The 22411-nt window shown below is 46.6% G+C and overlaps 1 protein-coding gene across 5 annotated transcripts in view; it reads left to right on the top strand.

Annotated features, from left to right (window-relative positions):
- NHS (NHS actin remodeling regulator) overlaps positions 1-22411 on the top strand; it is a 344288-nt gene that overhangs the window by 215907 nt on the left and 105970 nt on the right. The window lies entirely within an intron of this gene.

Here is a 22411-nt window from a genome sequence, read left to right as displayed (position 1 = left end):
TCTTCCCCATGTGCAGCTAGGTCCTGACGGGCCTCCCTTGGGAACATCTCCCCCCCCCCGCCTTCTCTGTTCCGTTTGGTTGCCACTGCCCTTCTGCCCCCAGATTTGTTGAGTGTTTTTCCTGTACCGGCCCCCATGCAAAGCACTTTTTACGTCTTATCACATTTAATCCTCACAGCAATCCAACGAGGAAGGTAATTATTATCCCCATTTTCCAGATGGAAAAGTAGATCCGTATTTATGCCCAGACTGCTGTGCCATTCTCCACTGCACCCTGGAAATGCCTTGGATCTTCCCACTTCTTGGCCATTGTTTCCCATGTTTTATGTGCCTTCCTCTTGTCGCTACCAACCAAATTCTACTCGTTTCTCCCGGCCAGCCCGGGCTTCCACAGCTGGAAGTGATCTCCCCTTAAATTACAGCTCTAATCGCCTGTACCACTCCCTTGGTTACCCTCAGACGCAGCCTTGCAAGTCATTCTTTCCCCCATGTGCGTGTCTCATCTCCCCGAGTAGATGCATCCCCTCAGCTGCGTGTGGGTAATAGGTATGCCGTATAGACGTACTGAGTGATTATTTTTCAGAAGTAACCAGTGTTCTCATCACTCTTGCATACATCTCATAGGAATGTCATGGTAATGACATTGAACCAAAACCTGCCGGTGCTAAGGGGCTGGTGAGGGCGGAGTCTCACTCTCCGTCTTTACGGTAACGTTGCAGTGCTTCCAGATTCCAGAATCAAGATCTGAATGGCCATTTTTACTAAAAGTAATAACTCCCCAGATTCGGTTCATTTGGAGACCTGGCTTCATTTCCTTTAGACCTTCTACTTGTTCTGATTGTTATATGTGTTGAACAAGTGCTCTTTCTTTCTGCCTTTGCCTGTGATGAAAGCAGCATTTTCCAGCCCCCTTTTTAGAGCTTGAAAAACTGAGTTTCTGAAGGCACAGCAGTGAGAGCAAAACGATCCCTGATGTCTGACTTCAACCCAAGTCCATGTTTCAAGCACCCCCACCTTCTGTTTCATAATTTCCCCTAATAGAAGACCCTTCCCCTCCACAGGACACTGGCTTTGTTCAGTTCCTCTCAAGATGTCCTTTGAAAGAAGTATTTGAGGTTGACTGTGACAGTGGGATAAATGCAAAGAACCAAGTTAAGCTCTTGGGACTTTCACTTTGGCTAATGGTCGACTGGATCATTCTGACCAATGAGTCTATTGAAGACAACTGGAAATAATGGATAAAATAGAAAGAAGCTTCAGCTCCCAGAGCTCCCGTGAAATGGAATTAATGAATGGTTCTGTGGTTTGTCTGCTGGTAAACCTTCTCTTTCGCTCCGTATGCACTTTCTTTGGGGGGTGGGAGCAGGAACACAGTTTTTGGTTTGTTCTTGTGAGATTAAAAGAGACGCCTGGTACAGTTAGTATTGATCGGGGTGGCGAGGTGCTGTTAAAATGCTGAGCGTTCTCCAGAAGAAGGTCTGCCTTGTTGAGAAGTGATACGGGGAGAGAGACGGGACGAGTGATCACTAGAAGCAGTGGCCCTCACTTTTCAGAGGCATGGAGCTGTTGACAGAACAAATAATCACATCGAAGAGACTTTGAAGCTCCCCACATGGTCAGCAGACAAGGGGCCACAGGGCTCAGCCGTAAACTCTGGAATTGGTTCAGAGAGCAGAAGGAGGGGCTTGCCTTCGCTTCAAGCCAAAACCAATCTGAAAGCACAGAACCTCTGCCTGAGGGCTCGGCCAAGAGCTTGCATTTGAAACCTGAGCTCCTGTGGCTGTGGGAGTGGGCAGCCGGGGCACTTGGTGTCTGTTCCACTTGTACAAGCAATCCCTCTGATAATTTTGACCCCGCAAAAATTGCATAATCCTTTCATCACAGTGGGTTACATTTTCCAAGGGCAGAGCTTTGACTTTCAACTGATTATAGGTGTATTGTTAGGACTCTTGCACCCACGCTCAACATGTGTTTGTTTTATTTCCAATGTTTCACATATTAAGTGTCAACAATCGACACTCATGCTACCTCCTGTTTGCAAATTAACTCAGGAAATTCCAAAAAGAAGATTTCCCCCCCTTGGCAATTTCCCATCTTCGTTGTGTGTTAAAAGCTTTTGGTAACAGCCAAGGCCAGCACTAGGCATACATGGGTCTGTGGGTCTGTTATCAGTGTCCTGTGTTAACCCAGACTTTCTTCCAAAGAGTTTGCAGTGCTGCTTTTTAACACATCGTGTCAAATGTTTTCTTCCTCCCATGCTCCTTGATCTTGCTTCACGACACCACCGTTAACTCCATCTTCTCTTCCCTTACTGCCACGATAGCCCGGTCTTCCTCCACAGTGCCTTTTGCAATATGCCCCCTCTTTGCCATTTTTCCTTCCCCTGTCCCAGGGCAGGCTGCAGACACTTATTGCTTGGAAAAATGCTCTGATCTCCGTGAGCCTGTCATTCCTGTCTTCGAAAACCACACTGGTCCCAAATGATTCGTTTGGTGTACCTGGTTCTTGATCATCTGGCCTCTTTGGACATTTCCAATCTCATCCTTTAGGACTTCCCTCCTTTACCCCCTCACCATTCCCCGAACACACCATGCACTAACCCACGTCCTTTCCTGGGCTCGGGCTGTTTCCATCATGTGCGATGCCTCCTCCCCCTTCCCCACTGATAAAAGCCTCCTAGTCTATCAAGGTGCATCTTACACGCTACCGCATGGAAAGCCCACCCTGATCTCCACTCATCAGTCTTCATCCTGTACTTCTGGAGCCCTTTGACGTGAGCTCAATTTCAGCATTTATTTCAACCTGAAATAATTAACTAGAAAACAACCTAGTTAGTTATTACATGCATGGAAACAACTAGACTGCAAGCCTGGGGCTGATGTCCCATTTGTTTCTGGGCCCTGCTATAGCATCTAGCAAGTGGCCAGGCCCTAAGGAGAGCTTGATAAATGAACTGAGTGAGTGAATGATAGCCCCGTGTGGGAGGTAAAGGGGGGTTAGCATCCACTGCTACTCTTTTTTTTTTTTTTTTTTTTTTTTTTTGTTTTTTTTTTTTTTCACTGCTACTCTTGAGTAGCACCGTCCCATAGAAGTACGATGTGAACCTTAGATGTAATGTTTTAAAAATATTTATTTATTTATTTATTTGGTTGGGCCGGGTCTTAGTTGCAGTGTGTGGGCTCCTGAGTTGCGCCATGCATGTGGGATCTGGTTGCCTGACCAGGGGTCGAACGCGTGTCCCCTGCATTGGGAGCGCGGAGTCTTATCCACTGCGCCACCAGGGAAGTCCCCATAGATGTAATTTAAAATTTTCTACTACTCAAACTTGAAAAGCAAAAAGGAGTGATACTAATTTTAATAATATATTTTATTTAGCCCAATACATCAAATCTATTATTGTTTCAGAATGCAACAATTATTTAAAAATTATTAATGACATGTTTCACATTGTTTGGTCCTGAGTCTTCAAGTGCCATGTGCATTATATACTTACAACACATCTTCATGCACATGCTAAATGTTCATCAGAATATACTCGATCTGTGTTTAGATTTCATAAAATTCACCGTTGAAAAAGTAGACTCACATATCCACGTTCTTCGAAATGTGTTTAAAATTTTTCCAGTAAGTGAACTTAACAGCAGCTTTTAAATTTAAACTAATTAAACTAATTAAAATTAAATAGAAATTTAAAATTCCATTCCTCAGTTGCACTTGTCTCATTTCAAATGCTCAATAGCCAAATATGTGGCTAATGGCTACCATTTTGAGACTCGCAGCCCTCGGGTACAAAGCTTGCTGAGTGTCATTTTGCTCCTTCCTCCTCTACAGCTTAATTTTAGAAAAAGAAAAATGTGAGGGAGAGAGCTATTAAAGAACTCGGATTAGCCAGCCTTGCCCCCAAATTCTTCATGAATCTGGGGCCTGCTGCCTGCTGGCTTCCTGGGGCTGCCCTGAAAGGTAATAGGATTCTGCTGATGAAGCACTTGAAAATCCAGGGGTGAAATGACCCGTGTAATTCCCAGGCTTGTTGGCCAGGCTGGATTGAGGATTGGGGTCTGTGTCTACACAGCAGCTGGCCCACACAACCACACTGATCTGTGCTTCCTTGTGCAGTCGAGGTCTACACCAGCGTCTGACAGCGCGTGTCGATTGCGTGTTTTATCATCCGCAGCACTGGGATGACATATTTTTCGATGCTCTCGGTTTTTATCAGATTAGAACATATTTGAAGTTTCAGTGCTGAACTGCTTTGGAGTGACCAAATATGTGGAAAACGTCTTTCTCAGCCAAACAGCATATTTTCCAAATCCAAAATAGCCGAATATATCTTTTCCTCTTACTTCAAGTTTCCCATTGAATGGTACCCCAGAGACCAATTTAAAGCTTGAAAAGTTGAGAGCAAAAATGTTCTGGAACAAAGGAAATTGAGGTGTGTCACCTCACCCAGTATCTAGCCGCTGTGTCTCATGTAAAGCCGTGAAAACATTCGGCATTATTTATACTAGGAAACCGGGGTTAGGAATTGACTTCCCCAGAATTCTGTGAGTGTGAGGCACGGCCCCATGGCTGGCTCTGATGTGAGATTTGAGGCCTAAGGGGAAACTTAAAGTGACTCTAGACCCTTAAGGGTTTTGAAACAGGTGCGACGTCCCTTTCCCTCCAGGAAGTGTGCTGTCCACAGTCGGATGAGTACTTCAGCGGCAGTTCGTTGAGCTCTTGCGTGAAAATGGCAAATTTCTCCCCAAATGAGCTTATTATCTGCTGCTGTTGGGTGCAAGGCATCCTTGAGCTATGGCGGGAATTACAGCTTCCATCTGTTCCTTAATGTGAAAAATGTGTGCAGGCCTCTGTGCTACCAAGCTCCATGAACTTGAGCCGTTCAGATCTGCTGACACATTTGAGTCACAGCCCTCGGAATCGCTTTTGTCAATTATTTCATTACATATCCAAATAACCATCCTGAGGGTGGTCTGGATTTGTGATCTGTGATGGTGTGTTGCTGACACATTTCTTGCCCTTGGAGCTATCTGTTTTTCTGGCTTTGTTTAGGAGCTGATGATATGTAAGTCCTCAGTATATTTAATCATTATTACTTTAGAAGTTAGCACAGTGCTGCCAATATGAAAACTTCTTGGGCACAGTTGCAGCCAAATCTACATCCTTAATTCTTGGCTTCTTCCCAGCATCTCCTAGTCTTTCACCTTGCTCCATGATTTTGTTCCAACATCAAATAATGCTTTGTGCTTACAGAGCAACTTTCATCAGAAGATTGCAAGGTCCTCTGCAAACTTTTATTTCTTTAAGTACAAATAGATATCTTCAGAGAACCATGTATGTTTAAGTGTGTTTATTTGTGCTGGGTTTTTCAACAGGCTGAGAAAAAGTATGGCCTTCTATGTGTTCACTTTGGAATATAGACATGTAATGTGCAGGCTTAAATTTGGCTTGACATATTTAATAAATATCCCTTGAGAAAGTGATTAGATACAGAGTCAGGTATGCTCTGGAGAATATGGCCAAGCATTCGTTTCTTCTGCTAATTTTATACACATGAACATTTTTAGGGTTACATCCTGCACATTAGATGGAAAAAATTCTTTTCACCAACTAATAACTGTTTCCAGTTGTCAACTGGAAGAGAAAATGCTTTGAGTAAGCAGGATTAACTCACCAACTGGAAAAAGCAGTCACTCATGGTTTAATTCTTTGTGGTCAGTGGTTAATGGTTTGGTTTACACAATACCACCGCTCTATTTTCACTGCATTGACCCATTCTGTATTTTTTCTCACTGTTAAGTGTCCTTGTGGCAGAGACAATGCTAGGTGTTCACCCAACCCCATTTTCCTTTCTTCCCAGACACACAGATAGACTACATTTCCCAGCATTCCTTGTAGTCACATGGACCCCTGTGACTGAGTTATGACCAATGGGATGTGAGCAGAAGTAATCGAATCCTCTTTCAGCCCTGGCCTTAAAATCTTTCCTTTCCATCCTCCGTACACTCTCTCTTCCTTTGCCCGTTACCTAGGAACAGAGAATCTGGTGGAGGACCCCAGGCCCCTGGGGGATGGTGGGACCACAGTGCTGGTGTCTGGTTCCCTGAGTGACTGCGTGGAGCAGGGCCTCTCAGCTGAACTGTCCCGAGTGTGACACAAGCAAGAAATTGAAGTTTGTTGTATAAAGCCAGTGAGGTTCGGGGGTTTGTGACACAAGTTGGCCTACCCTAACTAATGTTCTTATAGTTGTAGCAGAGAATCAATACTCTCTTTATACACGTTCCACAGCTTTCAAGGGGGCACGGGTCAGGCAGAGCATGTTGCTGGTGTGGAACAGTAGGTTGTGAAAATGCGTAACCAATGAGCCATGTGGCTCTTTGATCACCATGTCCAATGAAGCCACATGGTTACTGTGATTTTCCGGTTTGAGTCAACCTTTTATTTGGGGCAGATGCAACCATGAACAGTTTCATGTAGTGGAAACTGATCATTTCAGTAAGCAGCTTGCCCAGAGGAGGGTGGGGAGGGTACAGAAATCCATATGAATCACCAAGGGCTTCAGGTTGTAGCTTCAATTTTGTTTTCTCTGAAAAGACTTTCCCAACTCCCAGCCATGTCTGGGTTGCTTGCCTCCCATGCTTCCCACTGTGTGGTCTTGTCACCGCCCGTGTGCCTTCATCAGACTCTTACCCCACTGGCTGGTAACGTCTCGCTCTTGAACTTGCCTCTCTTCCCCCTGTAGACCACATGAAATGGCAGAGATTGTTTAACTTGCCTCACTCTTGTCCCCCCCCCCCCGCCCCCCGCATTCTGTCCAATGCCTGGCAGATACGTGCTGTTGACTGAGTGATGAAGGCAATGAATGACAATGTGATTCTCCTTATCGGGGACGAGCAATAGCCTTAGGATCATCCTGAGCTGGTCCTCAGACCACTTAAGTGAGACAGGCTGGATAGACTTTTTCCTTTTTAAAAACAGGAACCTTAAGGAGGTAAACTGACTTCAGCTTAATGCACAGTCAAAACACAAATCGGTACTGTCTTAGAAACAAGAGCAGGATCTATTTGCAGGTTTCATTTTTCTCAGCCGCCATGAGGTTTTGAGAGCTGGAGCTCAGTTCACTGATGGCCCAAGTCCCTTAGTGAATACATTTGCGAACGAACATACAAGTAGAAGTTAGAGCCAAGTCACCTTGTTTAAGGCCCAGGACAGATCTTGATGTTTTACACTTTCATGCATTCATTTGCCAAGCAGTTATTGAGCTTCTTCCAGGGCGCAGAGGCTGCTTCCAGATGCTGGGACACAGTGACGCGCAAGACAAAGAATGGCCCAGTGCTCCAAGTGGGAGACAGACCAACAATAAACACACAAGAAAATGTCCGATGGAGATAATGTTCTGTGAAAAAAAAATCCAAAGAGGTCAACATTTTTGAAAATGCCCAGGTTAGGAAGATTCTGTCAGTGGTCAGAAAGGCCTCTGGGAAACAGGTATTCCCATGACATGTAAGCTGAAGCCTGCATGACAGGAAGGAGCCAGCCATATAGGGAAGAGAACATTCTAGGCAAAGGGACACGCTAAGGTTTTTATGTGGCCCTGAGGGTAGAGAGTAGCTTGTCAAGGACTAGGAAAACGGCTGGAGTGCCAGGAACAGAGAGTGTGTTTGGTGTGGAAGGAGGCGGGTGGGAACGCAAAGGGAATGACAGCGAGAGAAAGAGAGCCTTGCTTGCTGTTTCCAGAGTCTGGATTGTGGCCTGTGAGCAGTGGGAGGCATGAGAAAGACTGGAAGCGGAGGGGAGAAAAGAGCTGCGTGTTTCAGGAAGAGCATCCCATCGGCCGCTCTGTGCAGAAACTGCCGCGCCCCAAGCCCCCAGTGGAGGCCTGCGTAGCGGGACGGGCAGAAGTTGTGAAAGGGAGAAGCCAGTGTCAGAGCTCCCTGGGAGACGGGATTCATGGCGCCCGGAAATAGATAGGATGTGGGGGCTGAGGCGTTCCCAGGTGTCTGGCTTGGGCAGTGGATGTAGACCTGGGGGTGCTCTCCTCTGAGACGGGAAACCCTGGGGCGGAAAGGCTGTGCACGGGAGGCTGAGGGGTCCTGGACGTGGCGAATCTGAGGTACCCGTAGCCTTACCGGCAGGGAATATTCAGGAGACAACTGAACATGTGGCTAGGCCAAGACAAGAGGAGCGCGTTCGGAGGAAGCAATCAGATGTTAAGTTAACGAAGAGGAGGGACACAAGGAAAGGAAGTTCGAGGTCAGATTCTGAACCCTAGCCACTTGATTTTAGGTGACATCTGACTTTCTTTTTTTTGTGTTTTTTTTTGCCTTCCTCGCCCATCTCCTTTTCAAGATGCTGAAGACTCATTTCTGCCTCTCCAAGCTAGTCTGCCTCCATCTTTTTTTTTAATTGAAGTATAGTTGACTTACAGTGTTTCAGGTGTACAGCAAAGTGATTCAGATATATCTATATCTATATCTCATATATAGATATAATACATATAGATATATCTATTCTTTTCCAGATTCTTTTCCATTATAAGTTATTACAGGATATTGAATATAGTTCCCTGTGCTATACAGTAGGTCCTGTTGTTTATCTGTCTTATATATAGTAGTGTGTATCTCTTAATCCCAAATTCCTAATTTATCCCTCCCCCCGCTTCCCCTTTGGTAACCATAAGTTAGTCTTCTATGTCTGTGAGTCTACTTCTGTTTTGTAAGTAACTTCATTTGTGTCATATTTTAGATTCCACATACAAGTGATATCATACGGTATTTGTCTTTCTCTTACTTCACTTGGTATGAGATTCTGGTCTGCCCGCATCTTGGCTTCTTCTGGTCTCCACGCTGCTTCTAGCCAGTGACTTTTCTCCGCAGAGACCTCCCCCTTCCCCTCACGTGGTCTTGCTGCTTGGTTCATCCCTCTTCAGCAGCTCTAAGGAACGAGCCCCGAAGGATGGCTCAGGCCCTGAACCCCACCGATGAGTCAGGCGCCACTGGAGTCTGGCTGCGGCCTGGGTTTAGGTCCGAACTCTGCCGTCCTCTAGCTGTGTGATCCAGGCTCCTTTCCCTCGTCCCTAAAATGAGGGGATTGGATTGAAGAGTACTTTGAACTGTAACGTTTTCTGATTGTAAGTTGTCTCGGCCCTCAGGGTGAAGCGAGTCGCCTCTTCCAGAACCGGCAGTCGGAGCTGGTATAATAGCCCTCAGTACCTGAGAGAGAATAGCTTTTGTTCTTTTGTGTGAGGCCCCGTGGAGGCTGGGTGGGCTGCAGCTGTTCAGCTTCAATTAAAAACACACACAAGCCTCCCGCTTTGTTTCGGTTTCCAACCTTGGCCGTCTCGCTGAGCACATGTGAATTCCTCAGGCCCCGGTGAAGGCGTGAGGAGGCCCCAGTCCATGGGTCTCATTCCACCCTTCCATCCACTTCCCGAATTTCATTTACTGAGGCCAGGAGAGGTTTCAAAGTCTTGGGAATACGAGGAGAAAACAAACATACCTTGGCTTTGAAGCCTCCGGCAAGCGGATTCCAGCGCACTGTGATCCATCCCCAGTCGAGGGCTCCCTAAAGGCCCACGAATGCTTATGAGCCCTGGCGTCTGGGCAAACGTTTCTCAGTAGCTGAAGAGAGAAAATGGGTCTGTCTGGGATGAAGACAGTCTCCCAACTGTGTCTGTGGTCATCCCGAAGCAACGTTCCCTCCTCCAGCCCAGACCAGAGTCAGGACTTCTGCATGGAATCTTGTAGTGGAACGTAGGGCAGCTGTCACGTCACTTCACGGTGTGACCGTGCACAGGCTTGAGGCAGCACGTGTCCCCACCCGGGCATCATCTCCAGGCTTTTGGGGCACAGGGGGTGACCGGGGCAGACGCAGAGATGCCACTGAGTGGCCGTGGTGGCCCAGCCACAAGGATCCGGGCAGACGTAGGATGCGATGGGTGTCGCGGTCCTGCTGGCTGCGGATTCAGGGAAGGTCTGAGAGGTCGAGCGGGCAGCAGACTTGGGGCCAGAGGCCAGGTGACCGGGAGTGCTCCACGTGAGGCCCGGTGCCGGGGCAGAGGGGAGCCTCTGTTGTACGGCCCCCGCCAAGTGTTGTTGGCTTTCCAGGAAGGAAGACGGGAGTCCCCGTGAGGCGGAGACGGCCCCACAGCGGTGTGCACGCTCTCCTCGTCCTCCTGGGCACGCACCGGGTGTTTGGGTGGGAAAGTGCTCACAGCAACTGCAGGAGGACCCCGAGGTGGGCGGGGAGCTATGGGATGGGCCGTCAGCAGCACGTGCTACCAAGTCCTTCTAGAATAGCAGTTCTCTATGTTTGGGATCTCAGGATGCCTCTACACTCTTTTTTTTTTAATATTTGCAAATTATATATATATTTTTTAATTTTTTTTTTTATTTATTTGGCCGTGCCGGGTCTTAGTTGTGGCATGCGGGATCTTTAGTTGTGACGTGCGGGATCTAGTTCCCCGACCAGGGATCGAACCCGGGCCCTCTGCATTGGCAGCGTGGAGTCTTACCCACTGGACCGCCAGGGAAGTCCGGCCTCTACACTCTTAAAAATTATTGAGGACCCCAAAGAGCTTTAGCTCTTATGAGTTAATATCAATCTTTATTTATTTATTAGGAATTAAAACTGAGAAGTAAAAAAAAATTTACTTGGTAGTTTATTTCAAAATTAACAATAATAAGTACATGCTCTACATTATATATACTACATGTTTATAAATAAAATATTTTGAAGAAAAAAATTATATTTTCCAAGACGAATGGAAGTGAGAAGAGTGACATTCTTTTACCTTTTTTTTACAAATATCTTGCATAGAAGTCTGGCTTAGTAGAAGACTGCCGGATTCTCATATCTGCTTCTGCATTCCAGCTGGTATGGTATCACATGTCACCCAGGAGAGAATGAGAGTAGAAAAGGCAAGGAATGTCTTTGTATCATTATGATCATAGTTTTGACTTTACAGATTCCCTGAAAGGTTTTCAGAGACCCCCCCAGGCGTCCCCTGACCAAGACTGGAGGACCACTGTTCTAGAACACGCCAGCCAGCCCGGCTTTAGCATGGAAACCTCTAGTGAACCGGCGCCCCCGAGTTGGCCCACTCACTGAGGGGTTTTGCTAACTTACTCCAAACCACCATGAGTTAATTCACTTTAGCTGATTAAAAACTCATATTTTCTTCTTGACTTATAATCCATAGTTTTACATGCAATGATTTGGAATGTTTTGATTTTATTCATTCAAAGTCAGCGATGACCATTAGAAATACAGTTCAAGTCATTTACATAATTTAAAAATGTTAGTAGCCGCCTAAAAAAGTGCAAAAGAAACAAGCGAAACTAATTTTAATGATGTATCTTATTTGACCCAATATTCTGTATCATTTCAGCATACAAAATCAACAAAACATCATATGAAAATCAAATCATAAAATTGATACAAAACATTGATGACATATTTTTACACCCTTTTTTCGTATTAAGTCTCCAGAATCCAATGTGTATTTTCATGTATAGCACATCTCAATTTAGATGCTAAATTTGCATCCAAAATACTTGATCTGTATTTAGATTTCATGAAGTTCTACAAAAATTGAAAAAGTAGGTTCTTCCAACAATTGGAGTGTGAGTATTCAAGTTAAAATTAAATGAAAGAAAAAATTCAGGGGATTCCCTGGTGGCGCAGTGGTTAAGAATCCGCCTGGCGGGCCTCCCTGGTGGCGCAGTGGTTAAGAGTCCGCCTGCCGATGCAGGGGATACGGGTCCGTGCCCCGGTCTGGGAGGATCCCATATGCCGCGGAGCGGCTGGGCCCGTGAGCCATGGCCGCTGGGCCTGCGCATCCGGAGCCTGTGCTCCGCAACGGGAGAGGCCACAGCAGTGAGAGGCCCGCATACCGCAAAAAGAAAAAAAAAAAAAAAGAATCCGCCTGGCAATGCAGGGGACACGGGTTCGAGCCCTGGTCCGGGAAGATCCCACAAGCCGCAGAGCAACTAAGCCTGTGAGCCACAACTGCTGAGCCCACGTGCCACAGCTACTGAAGCCTGGGCACCTAGACCCCATGCTCCGCAGCAAGAGAAGCCACCACAGTGAAAAGCCTGCGCACCACAACAAAGAGTAGCCCCCACTCACCACAACCAGAGAAAAGCCCGCGTGCAGCAACAAAGACCCAATGCGGCCAAAATAAATAAGTAAGTAAAATAAAAATAATAAAATAAATTAAAAAAAAATTCAGTTCCTCATTCACAGTAGCCACATTTCAAGTGCTCAATAGCCAGATATAGCTAGTGGCTGTCATATTGGGCAGAGCAGATCTCAACTTTTCCTCTGCTTCCCTTATCCATCCCATCCTGCAGTTCTTCAGTGCTTAGAAGCCTGGTTAGGAAACGTTAATCATCCTCTTTATTTTTCTGGAAAGCTGACACCACAGTGGGTTTCTTCATAGGCTGGTTAGGATGTTTGACAGACAGCTGGGATTGGGAGAAGCACCCTGCAGGCACAGCTAGCAATGGCAGATACCCTTTTGGCTTGGCTTCCAGGACCTTCTCATTTGATGTTTTCACGTGTGTAGAATAATCTCACATTGTTACCGATGCAGCTGTGACATATACTGCTGGCCACGGCCAGCCCTGGAATGGATCTCTCTCTGATTGGACATGGCAGAAGCTTAAATGGGATGCCACCATGAAGGCCTTAGGCTGATGTGCTTGTTGGGACCAAGCCCTGGAGAGTTTGCTAAGTTCTCAGTGATGAACTCCACATGACTGTCAGAAAGTTAGGGCAGGTTTGCTTGCCCTTGGTCTTCCTGTCTTCATGCATTGGTGTGCTTTCCAAAAGGTAAAAGAAAGCAATGGAATGAAATTCCAGGCCAGACGGACTCAGGGTAAAGATGCAGCACTGAGGTTAGCATCTTATAACTCAAAGGCAGCAAAAGTAATTTAACAAGGCTCAAAGGAGAGAGCCAAAGAAAGTCAACACTTTGTTCTGTTTGTGAATTATTGATACATCATCTCCAAACCATTTCACATTCAGGAGAATGAAAAGCTACCCCCTCTGACACATTGGGGGAATCTCTTACTTGTACTCCCCAAGTAAAAAAGACTAGAATTCCAAGTCTAACCATTTGGTCCCATTACTGCAAGTTTTGTGGCTGGTCAGGTGTTGGATTCTTGTCATTGAGTGAGCAAATGAGAAAAATGACTTTTATCTCTTTCACATGTTCTTCCTTCCCTACGTTGACTGCTTAAGCTTTTAGACAGTTTTATCATTCCATCATATCTATTCTCCTAGTGTTGGACTCACTCAGGAATCCTGAATCTGAGTGCATGATGTCATTTCTAATAAATCTGAAAGGAACTGGAAAGCTTCTGGAATTTACTTATCTGAGGTAGCCAAACTAAATAAACTTAATTCACATCCATCAGGAGCTCAGTGAAGGCTAGCACCATTCTGGTTGAAGTGATTTCACACTAAATGACACTGGCTCCTTATGGAACTGGGTGCCCTAACTTTCCTGTCTCCAGGTCCACAAAATGCCTTTCAATTCATACACTCAACTGTTAGGGTCAAGAATTACCTAAGACAGGGCTTCCCTGGTGGCGCAGTGGTTGAGAGTCTGCCTGCCAATGCAGGGGACATGGGTTCGTGCCCCGGTTCGGGGGGATCCCACATGCCGCGGAGCGGCTGGGCCCGTGGGCCATGGCTGCTGGGCCTGCGCGTCTGGAGCCCATGCTCCGCAACGGGAGAGGCCACAACAGTGAGAAGCCCACGTACCGCAAAAAAAAAAAAAAAAAAAAAAGAATTACCTAAGACAACAATTGTACCACCATCTTGAACACGTCTGGATTTGGGGAAGCCAAGTCTTTTCTTCAGCACTTACACTAAGGAGCCAGAGTCATAAAAAGATGAAAAGAAAGAAAAAGTTAAATCAGAATGTTAGAACTATTAGGGACCTTGGAGATTATCTAATGCTCTCTCTCTGTCCCTGGATGATCTTGCTCTTAAGACCACTTTAGTGTTCTTTACCCTTCCTGGGTAGTTTTGCTTTTGCTCAGATCCCCAAGAAATCTTAAGTGAAGCGTTAGCTAGTTCTAGAACTACAGAAAGCCCACTAGTTTCTCCTCCCCTTCCGTGCCCAAATTCTCTTCTACCTGCTGACTTTTCAGGTTTATCCTTTCAGCATTAGGCCTGTAATTGCTATTAAAATGCAAATTCAGTAGGAAAGGCTAATGCTTAAACCATTATGAGGTGTTTTCACTTTGGAGCTGGGAAGCATCAAAGTAAGGAATGGTTAGTTTTTTTTGTTTGTTTGTTTTGTTTTTTAATTAGTTTCTGCTTTATAACAAAGTGAATCAGTTATACATATACATCTGTTCCCATATCCCTTCCCTCTTGCGTCTCCCTCCCTCCCTCCCTCCCTCCCACCCTCTCTATCCCACCCCTCCAGGCAGTCACAAAGCACCGAGCTGATCTCCCTGTGCTATGAGGCTGCTTCCCACTAGCTATCTACCTTACGTTTGGTAGTGTATATATGTCCATGCCACTCTCTCGCTTTATCACAGCTTACCCTTCCCCCTCCCCATATCCTCAAGTCCATTCCCAAGTAGGTCTGTGTCTTTATTCCTGTTTTAACCTAAGTGTCCATCATCGGATGAATGGATAAAAAGATGTGGCACATATATACAATGGAATATAACTCAGCCATAAAAAGAAACGAAATTGAGTTATTTGTAGTGAGGTGGATGGACCTAGAGTCTGTCATACAGAGTGAAGTAAGTCAGAAAGAGAAAGACAAATACCGTATGCTAACACATATATATGGAATTTAAGAAAAAAAATGTCATGAAGAACCTAGGGGTAAAACAGGAATGGTTAGTTTTGATTCAGTAAGGCGAGGGGGTCGGAGAGGAGGAGGGAGTGCCAGCGTGCAAGGTAAAGAGACCCAAAATGGAAACTTGGGGGCCCTACTTGTGACTCAACAGACTCTGGCCTCTTCTCCACAAACATTTGCATTTGTATGAATTTATCCTAGACTCCTTATTCAGATCCAGGTACTTGATAATTGTTCTTGTCAACTGGAGCCCCTGCCAAGTAGAAGATTCTGGTACTGAGGGCCAGCTCAGGCCCAGGGGGAGGGTTCCCAGCCTTGCCAGAGGGGTATGTTAGTGGCTTTCTCTTGCCAGTTTGTGGAAACAGCAGTGGGGAGCCATGCAAGGTGAAGGAGGTTAAGGTCTTGTTTTCAACTTTATTATGAATGGGAAACACTTATCCAGGCTCAAGGGAGAGCTTTACATAGGAGTGTATATGTAGCCACCCATGCATGCACACACCTCTGAACTTAAAACACACACACACACAGCTCCATCTGCACATAAATGTTCCTCCTGAAACACTCAGCAAAGCAAGCGACAGGTATTTCCTGTGGGTAGCTGGGATTTCAACCCTGGTCCTGCGTCATTATTAACTTGGGTTTGGGATGTGAGTGATGGGAGATGGTGAGTCTGTGCTCATAGAATAGTTGTGAGAATTAACTGCAATAGCACATACAAAGCATTTAAAATAATGCTTGACACCTAGTAGGTGCTCAATAAATATCTGCTGAATGAATAGAATATTCATTTTATCATCATTATATTATTACCATGAGGAAACTTGACATGGTGGCTTCAGATTTAGCGGGCAGGTGAGGAGAGCCCTATTAGGAATCATGACTTCCGTTCTTCTGGTAGGGCCAGATTGCCACGCAGATTCAGCTGCACGGAGCTCTCAGTTTATGAAGGAAAGGAAAAACAACTAAATGTCTCAAAACAAAACAAATGATGAAATCTGGGATGAGACCGAGAGAGAGACTGACATCTTACAATTAAATAAAGGCATTGCCACAGAGCAGCTTCTGGAGAGACAGTCAAGCCAGGCCTCGGTTTTTCATTTTCCTAGCTCCAGACTTTGGTTGGAAGTGTTGAGCTTCCACTTGGATTTGAATGAACCACAAAAGGAAAACATGTTATTCCCTTTTTTTTTTTTTTTTTTTGCGGTATGCGGGCCTCTCACTGTTGTGGCCTCTCCCGTTGCGGAGCACAGGCTCCGGACGCGCAGGCTCAGCGGCCATGGCACACGGGCCCAGCCGCTCCGCGGCATGTGGGATCTTCCCGGACCGGGGCACGAACCCGTATCCCCTGCATCGGCAGGCGGACTCTCAACCACTGCGCCACCAGGGAAGCCCCCCCCTTTTTTTTTAAGCACTCCTCACTCTTAACTCCCTTCTCTGCTTCCTTTCCTGGAAATCTACTCCAATATAAGAAACCAAAATGGTGGCACTTCCTTGATGAGAGCAGAGACTGAGTCTCAGTGGGGCTGTTTAGGGGGATGGAGCGCTACATACACTGCGCTTGGCTGATCTCCTGATGAAAAGCAACTGAGAGATGGGGAACTGAGGTGTGCTTTATCATTGATGCTCCCCATTTCTTGACCACGTGGTAAGGACTCCTTCCACAGACCCTGGCATTAAGCCTGCTGGGGACTGGAACAGCTTTGGGGCCAGGCAGCTCCAACTGGGGCCTACTGGGCCTTTAATTTTCCACACATGTGCACGTATGTACAAGAACCCAGCAGATGGGCAGCGAGTAAGCTTGGGTAGCAATCCACTGACCAGGTAGCAGTAGCTCTGAATAAATCACGGTGGCCTGGGCAGCAGATTTCGCTTCAGGGGGCGGGGACTTAAACAAGGAGAAAAGGCGTTCACCCAACTTTTTCCTGAAGTGCCAGAGGAAAGAAACAGGTCAGTGGTGAATACAAAATTAGCTTTTGGCCAGTCTCCAAAGTGATTTGACCTATTTAGGAGTCATTGAGAACAAGCCAAAGGAAGCTCCGGAGCCTGCATCTTGATTTGTCAGGGGAGAAGAGAGAGGGGATGGACCGCCAGGTGGCTGGAGTCCCTGAGTGGGTGTTCGGGAACATATGAGTGAATATGGCTGGAGCTCATGAGAAGGACTCTGGGACGTTGACTTTGGGCCAGCTCCTGGCGCAACTTAGCAAACAAATGATAACCCCATCAGATGCACTGGTAATTGGTGTGCCCACTCAGGTGCTCTGATCCTTGAAAGGACCATATCGGATTCTGAAAACCTTCCTACAGGTTAAACTTTTCTCCAAGACCGTTGTGTAAAAGGTAAACTCAGGCCAAGTCAGCAAGGGGAGTGTAGACGTGAGGGCTTCCATGAAGAGCAAAGCCACAAAAGTACTAAGGCCAACTCCACTCCAGTCTAGCAGGTTGGAGTTGGAAGTGGATGCTGCTGGTGCCCTGCCTATATCTCCTTTATCAGCTGGCACACTGCTCCTCCAGCTGCTGGCAGTGTTGGCCATTGAAGGCTACAGCTGCCTTCCCCAGAGACTTGCTGTCTGCCAAATGGTGTAACCAGATGGTGTATTCCAGAGCTCCCTGCGGCATCAGGCTGAACCAAATCTCCAGCTGAGGCCACATCCTTGCCCGAGTCCCGTGCCCACCCCCCAGCTGCATCCTGCTTCCCTGTGCCCCCTCCACTGAGAGCACCCCCTCCATACTTCATTTGAATAAGAATCCCCATCGTAGACTTCGCCTCTAAGTAACCCAACCTAAGAGAGAGTTGGGGGGAGGGAGGGCATTTCAGAACAGTTCCAAACCTGACTACACATCAGAATCCCCAGGGTAGCTGTAAAAATACAGATTCCTAGGCCCTACACCCAGAGATTCTGATTCAGTGGGTCTAGGGTGGCGCCTGAGATACTGTAGTTTTCCTAAGTGGATCCTTGGTCATTTGAATGCAGCCAGTCCTTTGACCAATGGGAACCATGCCTTCTAACTCATGGCATTTATTTCCTTCCTTAGATCTTTTAGGAAACATTTACTGATTGAGTTTGGGAACAAACCACACAATCTGTGAAAGGCACTAAGAAGGGGAGATTTAAGTAAAAGGATCCACAGTTCTTGGCAAGGCTCTTGAAGTCCAGCCTACTATGCTTGACTCTCAGAACTTTTTAAGCAAATAGTATCTTTACCTTTTTTTCGTGTGTGTCCTGAAACGTAAAGGTCTGTCTGGTTGGGAAAAAGGAGTCCCTTTTGAGGCACTGAGTTGCCATGGAGCTTTCCAAAAAGGGGCATTTGACCAAACTTAGAATTTAATTAAGGCTTTCCAGTCACCATGCTCAGAAGTATTAACGTCCTAACCCCTCCCCTCCCTGTTTCATTAAGAGGCCTAGATTTTCTTTTATTGGTTGTGTGGATGATCTGGTGATGAAATTCAGAGAGAAATACTTTGTTCTGTTATCAGGGACCCTGAGATAGAAAGACTCGTGAACAGGTTCTCATGAAAGACACAATACTGAGGAATTTTTTTAAAAACTCATTAATTAAATAACTGAATGAAGATGGTTAAGCCTGATGCAGAATAAGGGAACATTCTGGATTTTGCAACAATAATGATGATAATAGTGATAAGAATAGCAAAACTTGCTATCGCTAAGATTTGTTTGAGTGTTTACTATGTATAAGGCACAGCACTAATTACTTGGTCTGTATTATCTTTTTAATCCTCCCAGCAACTCTTTGAGGTAAATAAATATATCCATTGGGGATTAACAAAGGCTTCAAAAAGATGGAACTTTATTCCTCTCTTATGTAAAAGAAGTTCAAGGCTGGTATGGAGACCAAGGCTCCTTCCAGCTCTTGGTTCCACATCTTTGTGGCCCTTATCTTCTCGGTCCAAGGTGGCTACTGGAGCTCCAGCCATCACATCATTGGCCCAAACAGGAGAATGAAAGAAGGAGCATGGCTCTTGTGTTCTAAAGAGACTTTTTAGAAATCCCACAGCACAATTGCTTTGATCTCATTGGCCACATAGCAGCCCCTAGTTACAAGGGAAGCCTGGACATGGAGCCTTTTGGTTGTCTGGCAATGGACCCAGTTTAAAACATTGAGGTCAGCAGCCACATAGCACAGGGAGATCAGCTCGGTGCTTTGTGACCACCTAGAGGGGTGGGATAGGGAGGGTGGGAGGGAGACGCAAGAGAGAGGAGATATGCGGATAGATGTATATGTATAGCTGATTCACTTTGTTATAAAGCAGAAACTAACACACCATTGTAAAGCAATTATACTCCAATAAAGACGTTAAAAAAATTGAGGTCTTATGAATTTGAAAGGGAAGGCAAATATGGAAGGTTTAGTAGGAAATGAACAGTTTCTGCCATAGTAGGTAATATCCTTATCACCGTTTTGCAGATATGGAAAATGAGGCACTGAGAGACTGTGTGACTTGGCCATGTTCACATAACTCATAGGCAGCAGAGTCACGGCAGGGCCCCAATCTCTCTGACTCAAGGGTCCCTCTCTCTTTTTTTTTTTTGGCTGCGTTGGGTCTTCGTTGCTGTGCGGGGGCTTTCTCTAGTTGCTGTGAGCAGGGGCTACTCTTTATAGCGGTGCACGTGCTTCTCATTGTTGCAGAGCACAGGCTCCAGGTGCGCCGGCTTCAGTAGTTGTGGCGCGTGGGCTCAGTAGTTGTGGCGCGTGGGCTCAGTAGTTGTGGTGCGTGGGCTTAGTTGCTCTGCGGCATGTGGGATCTTCCCGGACCAGCGATCAAACCCATGTCCCCTGCACTGGCAGGCAGATTCTTAACCACTGCGCCACAGGGAATTCCAAGGGTCCCTCTCTTAACTACTGTTCCCTCCTGCTCTTTTGCTACTCCCTCCTGCTATTTTTGCTATTTTGTAAAACAGTTGTGTTTCCTTAGAGGTTCATTTATTCATTTCCTGTTTTCTTCCCAGTGTGCCTTTTACCCTCTTCTTTGCAGACATCCCAGCCGTGCTTCACAGCTCATCTCCAAGGCCCCAGAAAGCCCTCCCTTGCACCCCAAGCTGCTTTCTTCATTCAGTAAATATTTATTGAACACCTACTATGTGCTAGGTACTGTTCTAGGCGCTTGGGCTTCATCAGTGAAAAAAACAAAGACTCCTGCTAGCTTAAGAGGTGTGTGATCTTGATCAAGTTCTTTAAGCTTTCTGAGCCTCAGTTTCCTCATCTGTAAAATGGGAATAATAAAACTCACTGCACAGGGTTACTGTAAGGGTTAAATAAGATACTATATGGAAAGCGCAGTCAGTGGCACATCATTATATTTTGAAAAATGGTACCTATCGCCATTATTATGATGGTTGTCCTGAACATGTCTGTCTTGCCCAATAGGCTGTAAACTTCTCATGGGCAGGAATAGTAGCCAAGGCCTCTGGTGTCACCCAAATACCTTACTGACCAAAGAGGTGGGGCTTAGTAAATGTTTGCTGAGTGGTTAAAAAGGGTCCTGGTGTGGAGAGAACTTCCTGTTTTCTTACGCTGCTAGATTTAGGAAACTGAGAAACAGACTAGGCCCCATAGGAACTTTTTTTTTTTTTGCCTGATTTGAGCTGTGAGTTGTGGTGGGTGATGTGCTAAAGAGAAACAAGACTGAAAAAACCGAACACTCATCTTGTGCTCATACTCTCCTGGAAGGCTGCAGAAAGAGCATATATTCTTTTCCTTTTCGGGGTTTTTTTTTTTTTCACCTTCTCTGATAGACTGAGTGTCCGAGCAAGTCCTGCTGACCTCTTCTTGTGTTTTTTCTGTCTCCTAATTCTCTCCTCCATACTTCTCCATTGCTCACCTTGGTCTCTGCCACCTGTGGGAATAGTGCTGTTGGCCTACTGTCCACAGACGAAACTTCCGGAAGTCCAGAGGCACTGTGCATCCGGGGTCCCAGAGCTGTTGCATTCTAGTCCCACAGGCAGACGCCCACAGAGGGCTAAGCAGCAATTCCATCAGGACCACGTGGCAGGTTTGCCGACCACTGAATTTCCTCCATTTTGTCTTCTCAGCCCAGCCTTCCCCGCGGCCCTTCTGCAAAGGTGAAAGGCAAGTTCACAGGATACGGGGCCTTCTTTCTTCCCTGACATCTGGTTTGATTCTGGGCCGCTAAATAGTGGCTTTGCCATGAACAACAAAAGCTAATTCACTGTGGTTTTTAAACACCAAGTGCAAATATTTTTCCTTTTCAGCTTGGGGTCACTGGAAGGGAAAAAACAGGGCTGAGAAGGAGACTAACCTTTTAAAAACTCTTACGAGTTCCCATAGAAGATAAAACAACGGTCTCATTTCCTTCCATCCATGAGTCTTTTTATGAGTGATTGTTGTTTGAGGCAAGACTGGGAATCCAAAGGTTTTTAAATACTTTGTTAGCTTGGTTTTCGACTCAGAAGCCCACCGTGAGCGCTTTTAAGGGCCCGCACGAATCCCAGGAAAGCCCAGGGCCGCGCCCTTTGCTTTCTCTCTGCTCCCTCTTCCTCCCTGGCTGCCTTTCCCTCTACCTTCTCTCCAGCCCTCAGGATTCAAGGAGACGAGGGCCAGGCCAGCCACTGAGGCTGCTCACAGGTGCTTGGAGGGCTGAGGAATCGGTCTGGCTCCGGGTTCCAGGCAGACTTTCTGTTGATTTGGGCCGTCCTAACGCACCCCAAGCCTCGCACCCAGCAGTTCCTCTTCAGACACGAAGTCGCCCGTTCTGTTAGTTGTTTCAGCGTTCTCTCTGGACTGCGAAACAAACGCTCTTCTCGGACCTTCCCTTCGTTTCTCTCCTTTCCTTCTCTCCTCCCTCCAGCTTCTGTGCGTGGATTCAGTTGCTGGGTTCAGGTGGGAGGTGAAGCGTGTGCTGGGGTGACGTAAAGGCTGGGAGAGCAAAGCACTCGAAGTCTCTGACTTCTCCCTTTCTTGCCAAGAGGACCATCTGAACAGGCTCCAGGGTGGCTGATGTCTGTGAAAGGGCTCGCAGATCCTTGCCATGTACTATTACTGTTGTTATTGCCCTCGCAAGAGTCTGATGTTGATACAGGTGGTGTGTGCGCTGGGGCTGGGAGGGGATCCGATATTGATTTGCAACCTGCAAAGAGCAAACTTCAGTTGTGTCCCGCCCCTCATCCTTTCAGCGTGTGCACAAATATTTGCAGACCTGTTGAACGGCTCAGGCTCGCACCAACCTAGCATTTTTTCACAGCCAAGGGAACCAGCCCCAGCCTGGTGAGGAGGGTGGGGGGAGGGAAGCAACGTGGGGCAGCCGTGGGGTGATGGGATGGGGTGTTTCCCTTCTCGCGGCTGGACAGTTGGCACCGGGTCTGGGCTGCTGTGGCTCCCTGAGTGTTAGTGTTTGGCCAGCTTCCTGTCTCTGGCGGCGTGCTAACGGTTGCCATAGCCACGTGGCACGTGGCAGAGCTTCTCCAACTGGCAGGGCCTGAGAGTCTGCATTTCTAGCAAGCTCCCAAGTGAGGCCAGTGCTGCTGATTCCCTGGCCTGTGTTGCACTTGGAGCAGGGAGGCTGTAAAAAAGTACCACTGCTTTGGGAACTCCTCCAGGGCTGAGGAA

This window comes from Mesoplodon densirostris, chromosome X, assembly GCF_025265405.1.
Source record: "Mesoplodon densirostris isolate mMesDen1 chromosome X, mMesDen1 primary haplotype, whole genome shotgun sequence".
Lineage (NCBI taxonomy): Eukaryota > Metazoa > Chordata > Mammalia > Artiodactyla > Ziphiidae > Mesoplodon > Mesoplodon densirostris.
The sequence above is the reverse complement of the archived record's forward strand: the minus strand, read 5'-3'. Positions and strand labels throughout refer to the sequence as shown.